At 37.3% G+C, this 19739-nt stretch overlaps 1 protein-coding gene across 18 annotated transcripts in view; it reads left to right on the forward strand.

The window, feature by feature from the left end:
* The window catches only part of BICD1 (BICD cargo adaptor 1), a 206231-nt gene that overhangs the window by 51289 nt on the left and 135203 nt on the right, over positions 1–19739 (forward strand). The window contains exon 3 of one of the 18 annotated variants that reach the window (XR_014145655.1): positions 5975–7795. The exons of the other annotated variants lie outside the window; for them this stretch is intronic. The gene's annotated coding sequence lies outside the window, so the exon portion shown is untranslated. Of the gene's footprint in view, positions 1–5974; positions 7796–19739 lie in introns of those variants that run through there. 18 annotated transcript variants of the gene reach the window in all.

Here is a 19739-nt window from a genome sequence, read left to right on the forward strand (position 1 = left end):
AGCGTCTGCCTTCAGCTCAGGTCATGATCTCACGGTCTTGGGATCAAGGCCCGCATCGGCTCCCCTGCTCAGTGGGGAGCCTGCTTCTCCCTCTGCCTCTGCTGCTCCCCCTGCTTGTGCTCTCTCTCACTCTGTCAAATAAATAAATAAAATCTTAAAAAAAAATCTCTTCACCTTTAAAAAGAATAAATGAAAAAAGGGATAAGCCTCTAGCCAAAGCAGTGCCTGAGGAGGGATTATAGATGGGGTGCCTGCCTCACTGAGATCATAGGATTAGCAATCCCTCTAGTACTAGGTTGGGACTTAGGCTGAGGGCAAGTTTCTAGACCTCTCTAAGCCTCAGTTACCAAAAAAGTAGGAATAATAATAATAGTACTTGCCTTGTAGGTTTTTGTAAAAATTAAACAGGAAACATAAGTGCTTGGCACAGTGCCTGACAATCTTTAAATGCCCAGTAAATGGTAGCTAGTATTGGCACAGAAATAAAATTGAATAGATGTACACCACAGTGTCTGTATTGGTTATCACTGGGCCATGAGTTTTAAGTTAGATTGTATTTTAAAATTTTCTACCATAACATGCTTATTTTTATGAGAATATAGTAAGCTTGTTTTAAATCAGTTTAAAAGGAAGCTTCAGATTCCATATCATAAATTCTAAATACTCTCCTCTTTCCAGAGTCAAGTCTAGGTTAAGTAGATCACAAAATAGATATTTTCAGCTACTACCTAAATCATGAGTGTGTATAAAGCTTTGTTATTGGAATGAAATAAAATAGTTGTCAGTATTCTGGGATAGCAAAAGCAGTGATGTGTTTATGACAGACAGGAGAATGGATTACAGGATTTGGTTTTGTTCAAGTTATTCACATGTATTCATGTTTTGCCTAGACTTTAAAATTATTTCTCTTTCTAAGGGCACATAGTAATTACAGGGAAGTAGCTGAGAGTCATTCTTATTTGACATGGATTTTCCTAATGACAGGTCATATGTGATGAGGGAAACCCAGAAAGAGTCTTGTAGAGTGGTGAAGAACACAGACCCGGCAGCCTGGCTTCCTTGCATCAAATTCCAGCCCTATCACTCATTAGTTTTTCAATCTTGGGGAAGTAACTTAACTTCCTTGTGACTTAGTTTCCTCACCTTTAAAAAGGAAATAATAATGTTTTTATAATATGATGGTTTGAGAAGATGGTATATATTTCTATTTCTACTTATTGATTGTTGGATATGGTTCTATCCATATCTATCTAAAAAATTTCTATTTTTTTTAACCTACTGCAAACACGCAACACTAACTTTGATAAAACAAAGGTAATTTTGATAGACATTCTTCAGCACATAAATAATAGGTATCAGACTGCGCTGAATTAATTAGTTCACTTACATTGGATTGCATTCTCTGGCTTCTTCATGCTGTCAGCTACATTGGAAGATCATATTATTTAGAACTAGATACTAATGCATGGCTGAGATTTCCAAGTTGTAGTTCTTGGTCAAACACCTTCCTTACCTTTCTGTCTTTATCAAGGAGGGCCTCTCATGATTAGAGATAAAATCTGAGAATGTACACTTTTGTGTTCTTGGTGAGAGAGTGAAGGATTCAAGGTCCCTTTCTCCTGGTGCAGTTTCTTGTTCCTTGTTTTCTACTTACGTGGTAAGACTTGGCCTCTGCGAACCTTCTGCTTTGAAGGAGCCCAGTGTAGGACTGAGGAGTGAGGCCAGGTGAGGGTCCAGGGGCAAGGAATGGAAGCCAGCAGCTCAGGGGTGGTTCTCTTCTGGACCTTGAGAAAAAAGGATGGGAGGTGGGGGGCGGCAGTCTTTGAGACTGGTGAGGGGAACAGTTACTAGCATTTGACAGGAGCCAGAAAGTTGTAACAAAAGTTGATCACTGGTAACATTTGTGCTGAAAGATTTTTAGGCTCAGACTGCCTCAGCAATGCTCAGCAGTGTAGAAACTTTGGATGTGGACCAAGCACTAGGTCAGGTCCTGAATAGATCCAAAATGGATATCTGAGAAGAATCCTGATTATGTGTCTATCTCTTGTGAGGAGATGGAACAGTGTTGCACCTATCTGTGAATCCTGGTCAGAAGCTTTCATTTCCATAATAGAAGTGGGCTTTATGATGAGGTCTTCTAAAGTTAAGGATCTAGGCTCAATCCACATTGCATCATTTTTCAGACAAACTGAGGACCAGAGAGGTTAATATCTTGTCCATCAAATATAAGATTTAAAATATAATCACCCAGATTTATTCTTAAAATAGTTACATAATGAGACATTTCACTTTGAGACTGAGATCAAGATCAAGATTTCTGTTCTGCAAAACTGAGGGCCCTCCCTGAAGGTGCCTCTCTACAGCAAGAATATATATTCCTGCCCTGCTGAAGTCCAACATGGCTACTTGAATTGTTTGGGCCTGTGAAGCAGGAGCAGAAGTAACATGCCACTTTCAAGTGGAAGCCTTGGGAGTGCTTGCATGGTGTGTCCTGTTCACTCTTCCCTTTGCTAGCGTGACTGGCAATGTTCCAGGTCAGGCAGGTCTGTTAGCATGGTCTCAGTCACAACCGCCCTTGGATGGGGATGTGGTGGGGACTAGAAAGTTTGTTGTTTTAAAAACATAATCACATGAGGAAGTGTGATATACGACTTTCCTATGAAGAGCAGGATTTCGATGCTTCCTTTCCTTTATAACTTAAGCTCTGCACACATAACATTCAATAATTCTTTCTTTCTTCCTTCCTTCCTTCCTTTCTTTCTTTCTTTCTTTCTTTCTTTCTTTCTTTCTTTCTTTCTTTCTTTCTTTCTTTCACAGAGAGAGACACAGCGAGAGAGGGAACACAAGCAGGGGGAGTGGGAGAGGGAGAAGCAGGCTTCCCGCTGAGCAGGGAGCCCAATGCAGGGCTCAATCCCAGGGTCCTGGGATCATGACCTGAGCCGAAGGCAGACGCTTAACCGACTGAGCCACCCAGGCGCCCCAATAATTGTTTCTTCTTTTGTGGTACCTGAGCCAGGGCACCCTCTGTTCTCACTCATCAGGAGTAAACAGGAAGGCTTATGTCCCAGCGCTGTTATGGTGGAGCTAGCAACATGAGTGCTTCTCTTTGTTGTTGTTGTTGTTTGCACATTTATATTTTTAAGATTATAGTACTAAGACTGCTGGAATTGAGCACTAGGCTTTATGATGGATTTTTTTCCTTCCCTTCTCGCTTCTTGGCATCAATTTTTTCCTTCCATTCTCCTGTCCTTCCTTTCATATATATTTCTACTTTGGACTGAGCACGAACGCATTCATTACTGGCTGCTTTTATCTACCTTTATGTAGTAAGTCTAGAATGAACAGTTACCCAAAGAAGAAGGAGTAAGTGGCTAGAGAAGCAGGCTGATTATAGTTAGCAAGGGCCACCAAGTAGCGGACGTCTTTGTGAGATGGAATGATTAGTTTGCTTTTACACTAGGTACTGGTTCTATAGAGATGAAAAGAGAAGGATTCTTCACTCAAAAACCTTAGAGTCTGGAAGGGAAATAGATATGCCAGCAAACTACTTTGTCTCCTTACCCCTGAACTTAAACTTGCTTGAATCTCTGTCTGTCACATATCAATGTGGAGACAAAAGCCCTTCCTGTAAGGAAGGCAGTAAGAGATCCAGAGTCCAGAGCTTTTCTCCCGCCAGGCTTAGAGTAGATCTGGCTGATTTCACCTTCTTCTCACTCACCTACCTACTTTTGGTCCTACACACAACTTCAGATCTTTTAAAGGTGTGCAGAACTCCCAAGACTTAGGCTCTCTTACCTCATTCCTGTGTAGGGAGGTCCAAAGTGACTAATCCTCCAGGGCTTTTATAGATTGGTTGGTGTTACAGAAGATTTTGACATGGGTAGGTCATGTCATTCATTCCTGCCTGTGCTTACTATGTGCCAGAATTGGGGATCCACTGCTAAATAAGACAGACAGGGTCTTTGCCCTCAAAGTGCTTATGTTCTATACATTAATACTGTGAATTTCTTTCTGTACCATGCCCTAGCAAGTCATCCTCTCTTCTACTTCTCATCTTTAATTATGCATTGTTCAGTTGTTAAACCAACATTACCAGGTACGGTAATACCAGGATTCTTTTGTAAATGGAATTTTATTTATTTATTTATTTTTAAATATTTTTAAAATATTTAATGTATTTATTATATATTATTTATAAAAATATTTCAGGTATTTTAATAACATAAAATGCCTGAGTTTACCATTGCCTCTGCTCTCAACTGGCTGGCCGGGGGTCCTGCTTCATTCAGGTAGAGCTTTAATTGACTACCATGAACTACATTACTCCTAGATACTAACTTCTGCTCAGGTTCCTTAAAGCTATGTCCCACTTACCTGACTGGCTGTCTCAATACTACTGCTGAGTAGCTGACGTAAGTGTGGTGTCAACTTTTCTCTTGGTCATCTGTGAGAACTTTAGCTAACAAGATCATTTTTATAAAAATTCTCTTTAGAAACAGATGGGAGGGAAGGAAGATAAGAAGGAAAGAAAGGAAGGAAGGAGGGAAGGAAGGAAAAAAATAACTAGAGTCATGCTTACCTAGTTTCAACTTGTGAATTTTACTTCTTTTCTTACCAATGCAGTAGCCCAACGTTAGATCAAACACCCTAATACAGTAATCCCCAAATCCAAACCTCTATAGAAATTATTAGTCGCTTACTTTATTTTGGTTTTTTCTTTGAAAAATTACTTAATTTATATATAGTTGCCAGATGTATTTGATCAAACACTTCTCCAAGAAACTTGCACATATTTGGAATTCAGTAAATATTGGTTGGATAAATGAATGTGAACTCTGTAGGAATCACTTATTCCACAAATGGTCCCTTACCAAAATTTCCAGGAACAATTTTTGTATTAAATAAAAAAACAAAACAAAAGACCAATTCTGCTTCTTCCCACAGAGTTTTGCAATAGCCTTTAGAAAATAATCTTGAACATATTTCAGTCTTGTTTGTGGTGAAAATAAAAAGGCATCATCACATTTTTCTTTTGGGTATTGTTTTCCTCCATAATTCATAGGCATTCTTTGTCTATTATGATTATAACTTTAAAGCCTTAATCTACTGGAATTATTTTCTTCCAGTTGAATAGCCAATTGTGTCAGCATAATTATACTATTCTGCCCTATGAAATGAATTGCTATCACTGTCTATAGACTGATCTTTCCCCATATATCCTGTTCTGCTCCACTGATCTATCTTCTATAGTTAGGCCAGTATAATGTTTGAAAGCATTGTTGTTAACAGAAATTTAAAAACAGTAGACTCTTCTTCACTATTCTTATTTTTCATAATATTCCTGATTCTTTCCAGATTTTTATTTTTCAAATATGTGATTACAAATCATTTAGCTCCAAAACCTCATTAGGAGCCTAACTGAAATTGCATTACATCTTCTGATTCACAAGCATGGAATGTATTTCCACTTATTTGTCTTCTTTTATTTTTTTTTTGATACGGTTTTCTTCGTGTAAGATTTGTACCATTCCAACAATATTTTATAGTTTTTTTGTAAATGTAATTTTATTTATTTATTTTTAAAGATTTTATTTATTTGAGAGAGAGAGCACAAGCTGGGGGGGAGGGGAGAGGGAGAAGCAAACTCCCTGCTGAGCAGAGAGCCCCAGACAGGGCTCAGTGCCAGAATGGGGCTCAATTCCAGGGTGGCTAGGTGATGACCTGAACCAAAGGCAGACACTTAACTGACTGAGCCACCCAGGCACCCCTGTAAATGGAATATTAAAATTTTCTCTTTCTACCTGATTATTATTAGTATAGAGAAAAGTGACTGATTTTTATTAGCCCTTTATTTATTTGATTTATTATTTGCAAACATTTATTAGTTGACCTTTTTTGGGGTCTGTTTCCTGTTTTGAATATAAGAACAAGATAGATCAAATTTACCTTGCTTACTATTTTATTCCCATTCCAGCAGGGAATGAATGAACGAATGAACTTCTTTTAAAAAGAGTTGGAGAAGAGATTGAGCAACCTGCTCTACTTTTCCTTTCCTTTTTTTTTTTTATAAATGTGTTTCTAACACATACGGAACATCCTTGGATTCCTTAACATCCTTGGATTCCTGCTGCCAATAAACTGGGAAGATTCTTCAATTTTTTCCTTAACTTTTTAAAAACAACTTTATTAAAGTATCTATTTTGTGTAACATAAAAATCACTCATTTCAAGTGCACAGTGAAATGATTTTTAGTGAATTTACTTAGTGGTACAATTGTCACTATAAATCAGATTTAGAACATTTTGATCCCCCCAATAAGATCCCTCATGCCCATTTTTTTTTTTTAGATTTTTATTTATTTATTTATTTGACAGAGAGAGAGACACAGCAAGAGAGGGAACACAAGCAGGGGGAGTGGGAGAGGGAGAAGCAGGCTTCCCGCCGAGCAGGGAGCCCGATGCGGGCTCGATCCCAGGACCCTGAGATCATGACCTGAGCCGAAGGCAGACGCTTAACGACTGAGCCACCCAGGTGCCCCAAGATCCCTCATGCCCATTTATAATTAATCTCTGTTCCCACCTCCACCCCCAGCCCCAGACAACCACTAATCTATTTTTCGTTTCAATGGATTTGCTTATTCTAGACATTTCACATAAATGGGATCACATAATATGTGATCTTTCGTGACTAGGATATTTCACTTCACATAATGTTGCTGGGGTTCATTCATATTGTAGCATGTATCAATATTTCCTTCCATTACTGCTAAATAATATTCTATTGTATGTTATACCTCTTTTTGTCTATCCATTCATTAGTTGTTAGACATTTAAATTGTTTCCGCTTTTGTTATTGTAAATAATGCTGCTGTGAACTTCAGATGCAAGTCTTTGTGTGGATAGATGTTTTCATTTCTCTTGGTAGGTATCTAGGAGTGGAATTGCTTGTTCATTTTACTGTTTTTGAGAAAATGCCAAACTATTTCCCAAAGTGAGTGTACAGCGGCAAATGTATATTATGTTCCTAGCAGCAACGTATAAAGTTTCTGATTTCTTCTTTCTTAACTCTTTCCTCCCAACTGATGTTGATTGAGATACGATTTACCTTGAGGTACAATTTATATATGATAAAATTCTCAGACCCTTTTTTTTTTTTTTAAGATTTATTTATTTGAGAGAGAGAGAGCCTGAGTTGGGGCTCAGTCTTACAACCCTGAGATCATGACCTGAGCCGAAATCAAGAGTCAGATGTTTAACCAACTGGGCCATCCAGGCGCACCTAAAATTCTCAGATCTTAAGTGTACAATTCAATGAGTTTTGACAAATGTATACATGTGTGTATACAACTACTCTGTCAATCAAGATATGGGACATTGCCATCACTCTAGAAAGTCCCTTTACCTCTTGTCCCTCAGTGGTAATTACTGTTTTGATTTTGATCTTTGTGGATTAGTATTGCCTATTCATAGAAACCAACTCATACAGATGTGCTCGTTTGTGTTGACTTTTTTCACTTAATATAAGGTTTTTGAGTTTCATCAGTGTTGCTGTGTTCATTCTCAGTAGTTCCTTTTTATTTCAGTATTTCAGTATTTCAGAGAATATTTCAGTATATGAATGCACACTTTATTTATCCATTTACCTGTTAATGGACATTTTGAGTCATTTTTAGTTTATAGTTATTAGGAACAAAGTTACAATTGAACATTCTTGTACAAATGTTTTTGTGGACGTGCTTTCATTTTTCTTGTATAAATACCCAAGAGTGTAATTGCTAGGTCATAAGGTAGTTGTATGTTAACTACTGATTTATATCTGATATTGTCACCTTATGAAATTTCTATAAGAATTACAGTTTTAAAAATATCATGTCTTTGATTTTTAAAATAATTGTATAATTTGCTGATATGGATAATTTTATCTTTTATGATATTTTACTGATTATTTAATTTTCTTGTATAGAACTTCTAAAACACATTTAATAATGATGGTGATATTTGGCATTCTTGTTTTGTTGCTGACTTGAATAGATATGGTTTTGATACCTCACCATTTGGTATGGTGTTTGCTTTTGGTAAACAGTCTTTATCATACTTAAATTGTTTTACATTTTCCCTATTTTAGTTAGCTGCTGAATTTTACCCAATACATTGTGGGAATCTCTTAATATCTTCCTTTAGTTCTCTTCGTTTTTTTGTTGAGATAATAAATTGTTTATAGATTTCCTGAAAATGAACTAACTTATCATTCCTGAAATAAATCTTACAAAAGACAGAAGATAGAAATAGGATTTTATAGAAGAGGAAATACAAATGACCAACAAACATAAAAAGAGGCTCAACCTTAGTTTTAATGAGGAAAATGTATATTAAGGTAACATTGATATACTGCTGTTTATCCACAAGATTAGCAAAGAGGGTGACAGTACTCAGTACTGGTGAATTTTAAGAAAAGAACACACTCATATTTATTAGAGGGAATGTGAATTACTATAGCCTTTTGGGAAGACTATCTGGCAAATCTTTAAAAACTAATAATGCATACAATTATTAGGTCATATATCTATGATCTAATAGTCATAGTCTTGCCTTATGTTGGAATAGCCTTATAATATTTTTCCTTAATTTCATGCCTTATAAGAATTGGATTTTATATTGTGAATGAGTGAGACAGTCTTCTTGTTTTAAAGATTTTATTTTTAAGTAATCTCTACACCCAACATGGGGCTCGAACTTACAACTCCCAGATCAAGAGTCACATGCTTAATTGACTGAGCCAGCTGGGCGCCCCAAGTGAGACAGTCCTATAATCAGAACATTGAGTTCTTGAATAATAAATGTTACCCTTGATTAGCATGTAAATTTGAAATAACATTATAATTATCAGGTCATTATATTAATGGTATGTAAACACCAGAATTTTGTATAGCAACAGAGAAAGGAGTATGAATGGCATAAATATTAAAGAGTGCCATCCTTTAAGAAATTTATAATAAAAGGGGTGTCTGGCTGGCTCAGCTGGCTAAGTGTCTGCCTTTGGCTCAGGTAGTGATCCTGGGGTCCTGGGATCGAGCTCCACATTAGGCTGTCCACTCAGCAGGAAGCCTGCTTCTCCCTCTGCTTGTGGTCTCGCTCGCTGTCAAATAAATAAATAAAACTTAAAAAGAAAAGAAATTTATAATAAAAAACATATGCTCCTCTAAAATGGACAAATCCAAGAGTTGATATTTGCTTTATAAAAGCAATCACTAATGCTTAAATTATAACTTTAAAGTGTAAAGCTTACTACATATACATAAAAAGGTTTCTTGTATTGAATGCCTGTGGCTTCTGGCAATAATGCCTTATAATAGAGAAGAAAAGAAAGTGCCCTGTTTTTCAGAGTTTAACTAGAATAATTTAAAGATAGCATGTGTTCTTTATTTTCCATTATTCTCTTTTTAAAAAACAGAGTTTTTTCTTAAGATGTGCATTTTCCCCCAACATATTAGATTTCTATTTATTTAGACTTAATTTAAGTATTCAGTAATAGTAGCATAATGTTTGGATTCAGACTCAAGCTAAATCTTATCCTCCTCAATATTAATACAAAGTCAGTTTTATATTATTTTGTATAATGGCAAGAACTAGAAAAATCTGAAGCCCATTAGTAGGCAAATGGTTGGATAAAATCCATATCATGCATTCATGCCTTAGAATTTAATTTTATTTTTTTAAAGATTTCATTTCTTTATTTGAGAGAGAAAGAGAGAGAGGGAGAAGGTGAGCATGAATGGGGGGAGAGGCAGAGGGACAAGTAGAATCCCCGCCAAGTGGGCAGCTGGACCACAGGGCTCTATCCCAGGACACTTAGCCAATGTCAGATGCTAACTGACTGAGCCACCCAGGTTCCCCTGCCTTGGAATTTATATGAGTAACAAAAAGAATGAGTTAGATCTTTATCTGTTGATCTTGGTTTGTTTTTTGTCTTTTGTTTTTAGTGAAATAAGCAAGTTGCTGAGAAATGTAGGTAGTATAATACAAATTTTATGAGATATATCTATTTGTTTACACAACATGTATATATTTGTTTACACTCTTATAGGCAAGGGAAGAGATTCAAAAGATGCCCACTGGGATACTAACCCCAATTTCCTGGCTGAGGATTGATGTCTAAGGAGAAATGGAAGGAGTTGAGTTAAAAAAAAAAACAAAACAAGGATAAAAACATTATTTTGAAAAGAAAATTATTTTAAAAAAGTATAAATATGTAAGATAATATTGCAAAAACTTTATAATGATAAAATTTAGAAACAGTACAAATGATTAACTTAATGAATTTTTTTGCAGCTGTTAAAAATAGTGATAAACATATGTTTAGAATGTGTATTAAATGACAATTCAGATTGTCTACTTTGTGCTAATATGATTGTGTGATGATGGGTGTTTGTTTTTTGTTTATTTTTTTAACCTAATAGGGAAAAAGAACTGAAGTTATTTCTGGAAGTATGAATTACTTATAGTACGTGTAGTCTGTATTACCTAAATTATACTCTTCTTGGTATAGCTTCCTGGTATTACATGAGATTTAGTCTTATCTTTAATTAGATAGTAGTCTGATTGAAGGTAGGAATCACTTTTTAAGATTCTATGTGTCACTCTCAGCACTCAGAATAATTCTGATTCATAATTTCAAGGAATCACCATTGAACACAGCCCATATACAAGAATAGACAGCATTAAAGAGGTCAAAGCGTGAGCTTCTAAAAACAGCAGGCTATGGTGAAAGTATTCTTCACTCAACTGCAGTGCTGGTGCTTGCCTGTTGTACCTAACCAGCTTGATCACAATGCTTGCTGGGATTTAAGCTGAAGTTTCTAGGAAAAGGACAGAGAGGTGAGCTAGGGCAGGACTGGTGTTAAAGGAGACTGATCTATTTGCTAGGTCAGCAAATTAGTCCCTGATGTATGGGAATTTAGGATTTGATTTGACTAGAATTTGATTAATGTTGCTTTGATTCAAGCTGGAGACTCTACTCCAGGATATTCCATCTGGTGGATGGGCCGTAGAAGCAAGAATCTCATGGTAATGTTAAAAAGTCAGGCAGGTGGCCACTTGTTGGTTCTATGAAGTCTCTAACTGTCCAGAAGCGTGGCAACCGACTGTGTAGCTCAGTCTGCTCTCCCCGGTGCTGATGTAGGGAATTCCTCTGTCACTACTGCTGGCCATCGTGGCCATCCTGGCCCACTGCAGACTAGGCACCTGGGAGTCGCTCCCTGCAGCACCTTCCAGCTGATGTAATGAGTAACGAGTGAGGCTTTTGTATTACACTTTCCTTTAAGGGCTTCACACTTCATTTTAGGGAACATAGCTGTTCCTTAGTTACACAGTTCTCTACTTTTAACAGAGCAGCCACTTTTTTCCACTTATGGTAGGGATAGGTTTTGGAGTATGTAAACTATTAACCAAAAAGAACAAGTTATACCTCATAATTCTCTAAAGGCCACTGAAATGTAAATAAATCAGGTTATTCCACATAGTCGAGGGACCTGGCTTTGCATTGTTCTGTGTAATCTGTTGGTGCCTCTGTAGAAACAACAGGCCGCACCTCAAGTGATGAAGCAGTTCTGTGGAGAAAGCCATTTACACCAGATTCCGGATGCCATTCCCACCAGAAACAATGCCAAGAACATACTTATATTTTAAATAAATGAGAAAATCAATATCTAGATGAAGTATATATTACAAAGTAGAAATTTTTTATTATTGGTATATTTATCAATCCTATTTTAGCTAAAGTCGAACCTGACAGAAAAATATCAATCCCTTCTTAAAATAGATAAAACACATTTTGAGGTAAATTGTTTTTCTTTCTGTTGTACTAGCCAGTGCTTAAAATTTAATGATATGACAGTGTAGGGGAGGAAAGAATTTTCCTCAATCATGTTAGGGTCCCTGGCTGAGTCTGAGAATTAAACTGGACAGAAAGACAGATTAACAGGAGAGAAGTATACAGATATATTTAATGTTAATTTTATGTGATGTGGAAGGCTTCATAAGGAAATGAAGCCCTGAAGAAACTGTTAAACCTGAGTATTTTTATGCTAAGTTTGATGAAGAGTGGGCATTTGTGGAGAAATTTGATAGGTCAGAGAGTATGAGATTAGTGAAGTAAACTAGAGGAGACGTAGCAAGGCCTGTTTGTTCGGATTCTTCTTCTCAGTGTCCCCTTGTCTTTGGAGATAAGGATGTTCCTTTCCTCCCTTGTAGGGAAGGCACCTCTCATATAAAGATTTTATGACCTGTTTTAGGGTGGAAGATGGGGAGGAGGAGGGAAGGTCTTTCCTACTTCTGCCATTTTTTCAAACTCCATCAGCTTAAAATTTTCAACATGCCAAGTTGGCATATCTTGAGGGGTAGCATATCTTGAACTCTACCAGTAAGTTAAGTAGGAAAGGAATCTAAATTTCTACTTTTTTGACTCCCAATATGCTAATTTTACTAAAACTGTGAAAATAAGCAAGGTATTTTCATAGCTATAATACTGATTTTTTTTAAATTTATGTGAAAATTGTGTATTAGGCTGAAGTAATTCATAGCTTTGTAGTGGGAATAAAGTGGACTCAACGTGGAGGATTTCCCCTTGTACGAGGCAAAGAAGGAAAGCAGCAAAACCCTATTTAACCACTGAGCCCAAGCTAATTTCTTTCTCCTTATGAAGCTGCATAGCCAAGGAAGTCTGCACACAGACTTCATTGCTCCTGAGCTCTTGGGCCCATTAATTAGCTTTAATGCTCTGCTTAAAGAACCCTGAGGATTTCTCCCTAGACCTTGCAGTCACCCACTGAGACATGTTATCTGGGTCTGCTTTTCCTTCTTCCTCATGGATGGATATCTTTCTATCTTCCTGAAGAGTCTCTACTTCACTTAGCCTTTCATCTAGAGGTACCTGGTGCTTTTATAATAGGCACCAGGTACATATTTTACTTATAGGATTCTGGAGTTAGGCCTTTCTCTTGATGTTTTCTGCGGTTACACATTTTCTTTATCCGATTTCCAAATATACTTTTTCTCGTGTCCTTCATTCTCTTCTGCAAAAGTTTTTCTAGGCTAGGTTGCCCTAGCTCTACTGGAAGTACATGGTACACTTGGGGAATCTAAAATAAGGGCAACAGCTCAGAGATACTGTGGGTTTGGTCCCAGACCACCACAATAAAGTGAATATTGCAATAAATCGAGTTAAACCAATTTTTTGGTTTCCCAGCGCATATAAAATTTATGTGTGTACTAAACTGTAGTCTATTAAGCATGCAATAACATTATATCTAAAAAATGTACATACCTTGGTTTTAAAATATTGCTAAAAAATGCTAACCAGCATCTGATCTTTCAGTGAGTCATAATCTTTTTGCTGGTAGAGGGTCTTGCCTCCATGTTGATGGCTGCTGACTGATCAGGGTGGTGGTTGCTGAAGGTTGGGGTGGCTGTGGTAATTTTTAAAAATAAGACAATGACGAAAGTAAAGTTTGCAGTATCAATTGACTCTTCCTTTCACAAACAATTTCTCTGTAGCATATGATGCTGTTTGATAGCATTTTATTTACAGTACAACTTTTTTCACAGTTGGAGTCAATCCTCTCAAACTCTGCTGCTGCTTTATCAACTAAGTTAATGTAATATTCTAAGTACTTTGTTGTCATTTCAACAATCTTCACAGCATCTTCACCAGCAGTAGATTCCATCTCAAGAAACCACATTCTTTGCTCATCCAGAAGAAGCAGCTCCTCATCCATTAAAATCTTATTATGAGATTGCTGCAATTTAGTCCCATATTCAGACTCCACTTCTGATTCTAGCTCTCTGGCTATTTGGCTGCTCTAATTCTAGCTTGCTGGCAATTTCCACCACATCTGCAGTTACTTCCTCCCCTGAAGTCTTGAACACCTGAGAGTCATCCATGTGAGTTGGAATCAACTTCTTCCAAACTCTTGTTCATGTCAATCTTTGACCTTCCCATGAATCAAAAATGATGTTAATGGATCTAGAATGGTGAATCCTTTCCAGACGGTTTTAAATTTACTTTGCCCAAATCCATCAGAAGAATTAATATCTATGGCAACTGTAGCCTTACGAAATGTATTTCTCAAATAGGACTTGAAAGTTGAAATTACTCCTTTTTTCATGGGCTACAGAATGGGTGTTATGTTAGCAGATGTGAAAACAACATTAATCTTGTACATCTCCATCAGATCTCTTGGGTGACCAGTGCACTGTAAATAAGCAGTAATGTTTTGAAAGGATTCTTTTTTCAGGGCTGTAGGTCTCAACAGTGGGCTTAAAATACTCAGTAAACCATGTTGTAAACAGATGTACTGTCATCCAGACTTTGTTATTCCATTTACAGAGCAAAGGTAGAGTGGATTTAGCATAATTTTTCAGGGCCCTAGGATTTTTGGAAATGGTCAATGAACACTGGCTTCAACTTAAAGTCACCAGCTGCATTAGCCCCTAAAAAGAGAGCCAGCCTGTCCTTCAAAGCTTTGGCACCAGGCATTGACTTTTCCTCTAGCTATGAAAGTCCCAGATGGCATCTTCTTCCCATAGAAGACTATTTCATCTATATTGAAAAATCTGTTGTTTGGTGTAGCCACCTGTATTAATGATCTTAGCCAGAGCTTCTGGAGAACTTGCTGTGGCTTCTACATCAGTACTTGCTGCTTCATCTTGCACTTTTATGTTATGGAAATGGCTTCTTTCTCTAAACCTCATGAACCAACCTCTGCTAGCTTCACACTTTTCTTCTGCAGCTTCTTCATCTCTCTCAGCCTTCATGGAATTGAACAGAACCAGGGTCTTGCTTTGAATTAGGCTCTGGCTTACGGGAATGTTGTGGCTGGTTTGATCTTCTATCCAGACCACTCAGACTTTCTCCATATCAGCAATAAGGCTGTTTCCCTTTCTTATTTGGGGTGTTCACTGGAGCAGCCTCAAAAACTTTTCATTTCACAAATTGGCTAACTGTTTGGTGCAAGAGGCTTAGCTTTTGGACTGTTTCAGCTTTTGACATACCTTCTTTACTGAGCTTGATTATTTCTAGTTTTTAATTTAAAGTGAGAGATGTGTGATACTTCTTTTGCTTGAACATTTATAGGCCATTGTAGGGTTATTAGCTGGCCTAATTTCAATATTGTGTCTTGGGGACTAGGGAGGCCTGAGGAGAGGGACAAAGATGGGGGAACATTTGGTTGATGAAACAGAACACACACGATATTTATAGATTAAGTTCACTGTCTTATATGGGTGTGGTTTGTGGTGCCCCAAAACAATTACAGTAGTTACATCAAAGATCACTGGCACAGATCACCCTAACAAATAGAATAATAATGAAAAAGTTTGAATATGTTGCTAGAATTACCAAATGTGACACACAGACACAAAGTGAACAAACGCTGTTGGGAAAATGGCGCTGATAGACTTGCTCAACACACAAACCTTCAATTTGTTAAAAAAAAAACAAAAAACAACCCCAACCTCTGCAATGTGCACTAAATCAAAGTACAATAAAATGAGGGTGTGCCTGTAGAGCATTTTCCTTTAGTAATTCACCCATCTGGTCCTAGCAGGTTATATGTTCCTCCTAACATTTCTGGCGTCTGGCTTGCCAATTTGAAACTCTGTGCCATCTTCTGAAAGATCACCCTTTGTAAACGTCTTATTAAAAATAAAAGCGGGGTGCCTGGGTGGCTCAGTTGGTTAAGTGTTTGCCTTTGGCTCAGGTCATGATCTCGGGGTCCTGGGATCGAGCCCCGCGTCAGCCTCCCTGCAGCGGGGAGCCTGCTTCTCCCTCTCCCTCTGCCCCTGCCCCCTCACACTGCTTGTGCTGTCTCTTTCTCGCCCTCAAATAAATAAAATCTTAAAAAAAAAAAAAGCTAGCATTTATTGGATGCATATTTTGTAACATAGATGATCTCATTTAATCCTTATAATAATGTTCTTGATTAAGGCGCATTGGCTTTCCCAGGTTTGTGGAGCCAGTTCCTCCTAATCCATGTGTATTCCAGTTTGTAACATTACCTCCTGTCACATTCTCTGGTGGAAATATAGATACATATTTAATTGTACTGTAGCTTTAAAGGATTTTCAAGGGGGGGAGTAAAAATACATGTTTCGATCTATCTTTACCCAGAAGTTGGAATATCACTTTCTACAGTGGAATCATGAGTTTAGGTATATTTTAGTGCTTGGAGACAGACTAAAAAGAACTAAATAGATGTTTATAAAAAAAAAAATCCCACTCTTTACTAATTGTCATATTGAATGTCATGCTGTATAGTAATTCTGGCTATAAAAAGAAAACAATTATTTTTAGACTTTTTTTTTTGAATTAACATTTGAAATCATTAAATGTTACTATCAGGAGCCCTTTATTTTGTGCATATAAATGCAGTAAGACAGCTTGTTGGTTATCTTATGCACTTATGTACTATCTTATGAAGGATTGTATTTTAACACATTTTCAAATTCACCTAAGTTGAAGATTCTATCAGAAAATATAATTTTTCTACCCACTGGCTTTTGGAACATAATTCAAAATTGTAGCAACTTTTGCTTTTATAATTGACATTTACTTGTTATAATTCTAACAGAGCAAAACACTGACCCATGTAATTTTAGTGCAATTCAATTTTTCTCTTTATGTCTGTATGTACTTCATCAATTTAGCAAAAGCCATAGCAAAACTTCGAAATTCCTGCACAGCAGATTGTAGGGGAAGAAGTATCTGCTGATTTGTCTGCACTGTAAGACCCTGGTTCTGGCAGAATTGTGATGGTAATTGCTCAAAGATGCCTTCTGTTTACTAAAATTAGTGTTGCAGCTGTTTTTAATTAGCTGCTATAAATGATAAACTGTCAGTGTATGCTTGTTAGATTTACTTAAATTTATTCTATTCCAAATAAAGGAAATTTAAAGAATATCAATATAGAATGGAAAACTGCTCATTATCAATCAAGTTCAGAAAGGTGGTGGTAAATATCTTCATGCATCATTTTGATTTTATGGGAAGGAGAAAAACTTGATTTCCTATGGTACAGATGATTACATCTTATGTTCTATTTAGTTTCCTAATTTTTTTTTATATGTAAATTTCTGTTTTGAATAAAGGATTTACTTCCAAGGAAAAGGCTCTTTGTGGTCCCCACTGTGGGCCACTGTGTATAGAAAACATTTACTGACATAAGGGTTGGAAATGAAGGAGAGTTAAAAGTGTTATGATTTATCATGAAATTTGATGAATATCATTCACAGAGCTTTATCCAATGGGTTGAAAAAAATCTGTGTTAATTTTCTTATTTTTCTGTTTTTATAGGCCTTTGCACCATTTTGCTATTATTTTTATTTTTTATTTTTATTTTTTTTTTAAAGAGAGAGGGAGAGCATGTGAGTGGATGGAGGGGCAGAGGGAAAGAATCTTCAAGCAGATTCCCCACTGAATGCGGAGCCCAACGTGGGGCTCAGTCTCACCACCCATGAGATCATGACCCATGAGATCATGTCCTGAGCGGAAACCAAGAGTGAATGCTCAACCAACTGAGCCATCCAGGCGCCCCTTGCTGTTAGTTTTAAAAGAGCAATATTGGGGATGCCTGGCTGGCTCAGTCAGTAGAGCATATGACTCTTGATCTCAGGATCGTGAGTTCAAGCCTCACATTGGGTGTAGAGCTTACTTAGAAAAAAAAAGATTATGACATGCTGAAAGGTCAGATGATGGTTTAGCATCTTGGGGTACTTGGCTGGTTCAGTTGGTGGATCATGTGACTCTTAATCTTGGGGTTGTGGGTTCGAGCCCCATGTTGGGTATATAGATGATTTAAAAATAAAATCTTTTTTAAAAAAGAACCATATTGATGCTCATAGTCAGGACTGTTGAAGAAAGCTGATATTTTAGGTCACTGTAAAGTGTCTAAATTGTGATGGTATTTAATGCAGTGCCTTGCAAGGAGAACTTTTATTGGTTTAATTTCATGGTACACTCATCTCTTGCTAGTATATGGCCTTGAATAGTCAGTAATTGACTATGCCTAAAATGTTGTATGGAAGATGATTTTTTTCCATCCTAGGTGAGGACCTAATGAAAATTTGCTTAAAATCACAGCAAAGGAATTTAGACTTCAGAAAAGCAAAATAAGGATGACGGAAATCCTTTTGCATAGGACTCCTTTTACCTGAAACTTTGGAAAATAGGTAGATGAATTAGAAAGCTAGATATTTTCAACTTTTGCTTTCTTGATTTTCATTGTTACATGGACAGTTTATGAAACCTAAATTTTCTTCAATTCATGAAACATGTTTTATGGTCTAATAGAAAAGTTATGTCGGGGCCCCTGGGTGGCTCAGTTGGTTAAGCGACTGCCTTCGGCTCAGGTCATGATCCTGGAGTCCCGGGATCGAGTCCCGCATCGGGCTCCTTGCTCAGCGAGGAGTCTGCTTCTCCCTCTGACCCTCCCCCCTCATGCTCTCTCTCTCATTCTCTCTCTCTCAAATAAATAAATAAAATCTTTTAAAAAAAATAAAAAAAAGAAAAGTTATGTCAAGTTAGTTATATGTTATATATTAATAGAGTTATATAGAGAGTCAACTTAGTTCCTATTAGCTACATTCCTGCAGAACAAATATTGCCTTTTTTCAATATGATTTGTTGAATTCCAGAAGTTTATTTGTAGTCATTTGTTAAGAACGTGTTATTATGTATAAGCTCTGTCCACATGGAAGTCTCTTTACCCCTGCACATGCAAGGTAAATAACCAATCGTGCCAACAAACAGAGGAGCAGATCCACCCCCAGGCACCCTGCCGCTTCTACAGCCTCACTACCTGGCAGGGGAAGTAGGGACCCCACCATCTACAAGCCACTGATAGGGTCCCTTCAGGACCTGGGAAGTAATTTTAGAAGTAAAAAAGTCCAAAGTAAAGGTCATGCCTAACTTAAATTTTTGCTTTTGGCACCTTCTCTACCAGTCATAGGAATGTTTCATTATTAGTCACAAATCAAGGCATTCCTATTCTTAATTTATAATGCTTCTAAAGAGCCACATCCACTGCTATGGTTTTGAGACTTTGTTAGTCACTTAGGCTATGTTATGCTGTGGTAACCAACCACCCCCCAGATTTTAGGGGCTTGTAACAACAAAGTTTTATCTCTCATGCTCTATATCTATTGTAGGTAACTAAGACTTATTCCATGTCATTGTCATTCTGAGACATGAGCCAAAGGAGCAGCCCCTCTCTGAGACTTTGCTTATCATTTAGCGGAGGGGGAAAAAAAACCCACAGTGGAAACATACAATGTATCTTAAAGCTCCTGCTTGAAAGTAGCACATGTCATGCCACACACATTTTACAAATCAAGTCAGACCGCCACTCTGGGGCTGTGCAGTTCTGCAAAGAGGGGCACCGCAAGTCATGCAGCCAAGCCTGGCATCAATGTGGCAGGGATGTATAATCCTTCATGGTGAGAGGCAAGGAATAGTTTTGAATAGTGATACCATCTACTTACAAAATCTTGAGACACATCTGTTTGTGTGATGAGGTCTGAATGTTGGCTGACGTCTCAGGCAAAGACAGCCCTCTGTATTCAATCACATTATTTCATTTTCTTTTGGGGCTTACAGGAAAATAGCCTTTCTCAACCCCTTTGCGTCTGTGTGGGGCCAAAAGACTACTTATGGCCAGTGACTATGGAGACAAGACCTAGCTCCCAAAC

The sequence above is a fragment of the Leptonychotes weddellii genome, chromosome 5 (assembly GCF_054177405.1).
Source record: "Leptonychotes weddellii isolate Sample4059 chromosome 5, ASM5417740v2, whole genome shotgun sequence".
NCBI classification, from domain to species: Eukaryota; Metazoa; Chordata; class Mammalia; order Carnivora; family Phocidae; genus Leptonychotes; species Leptonychotes weddellii.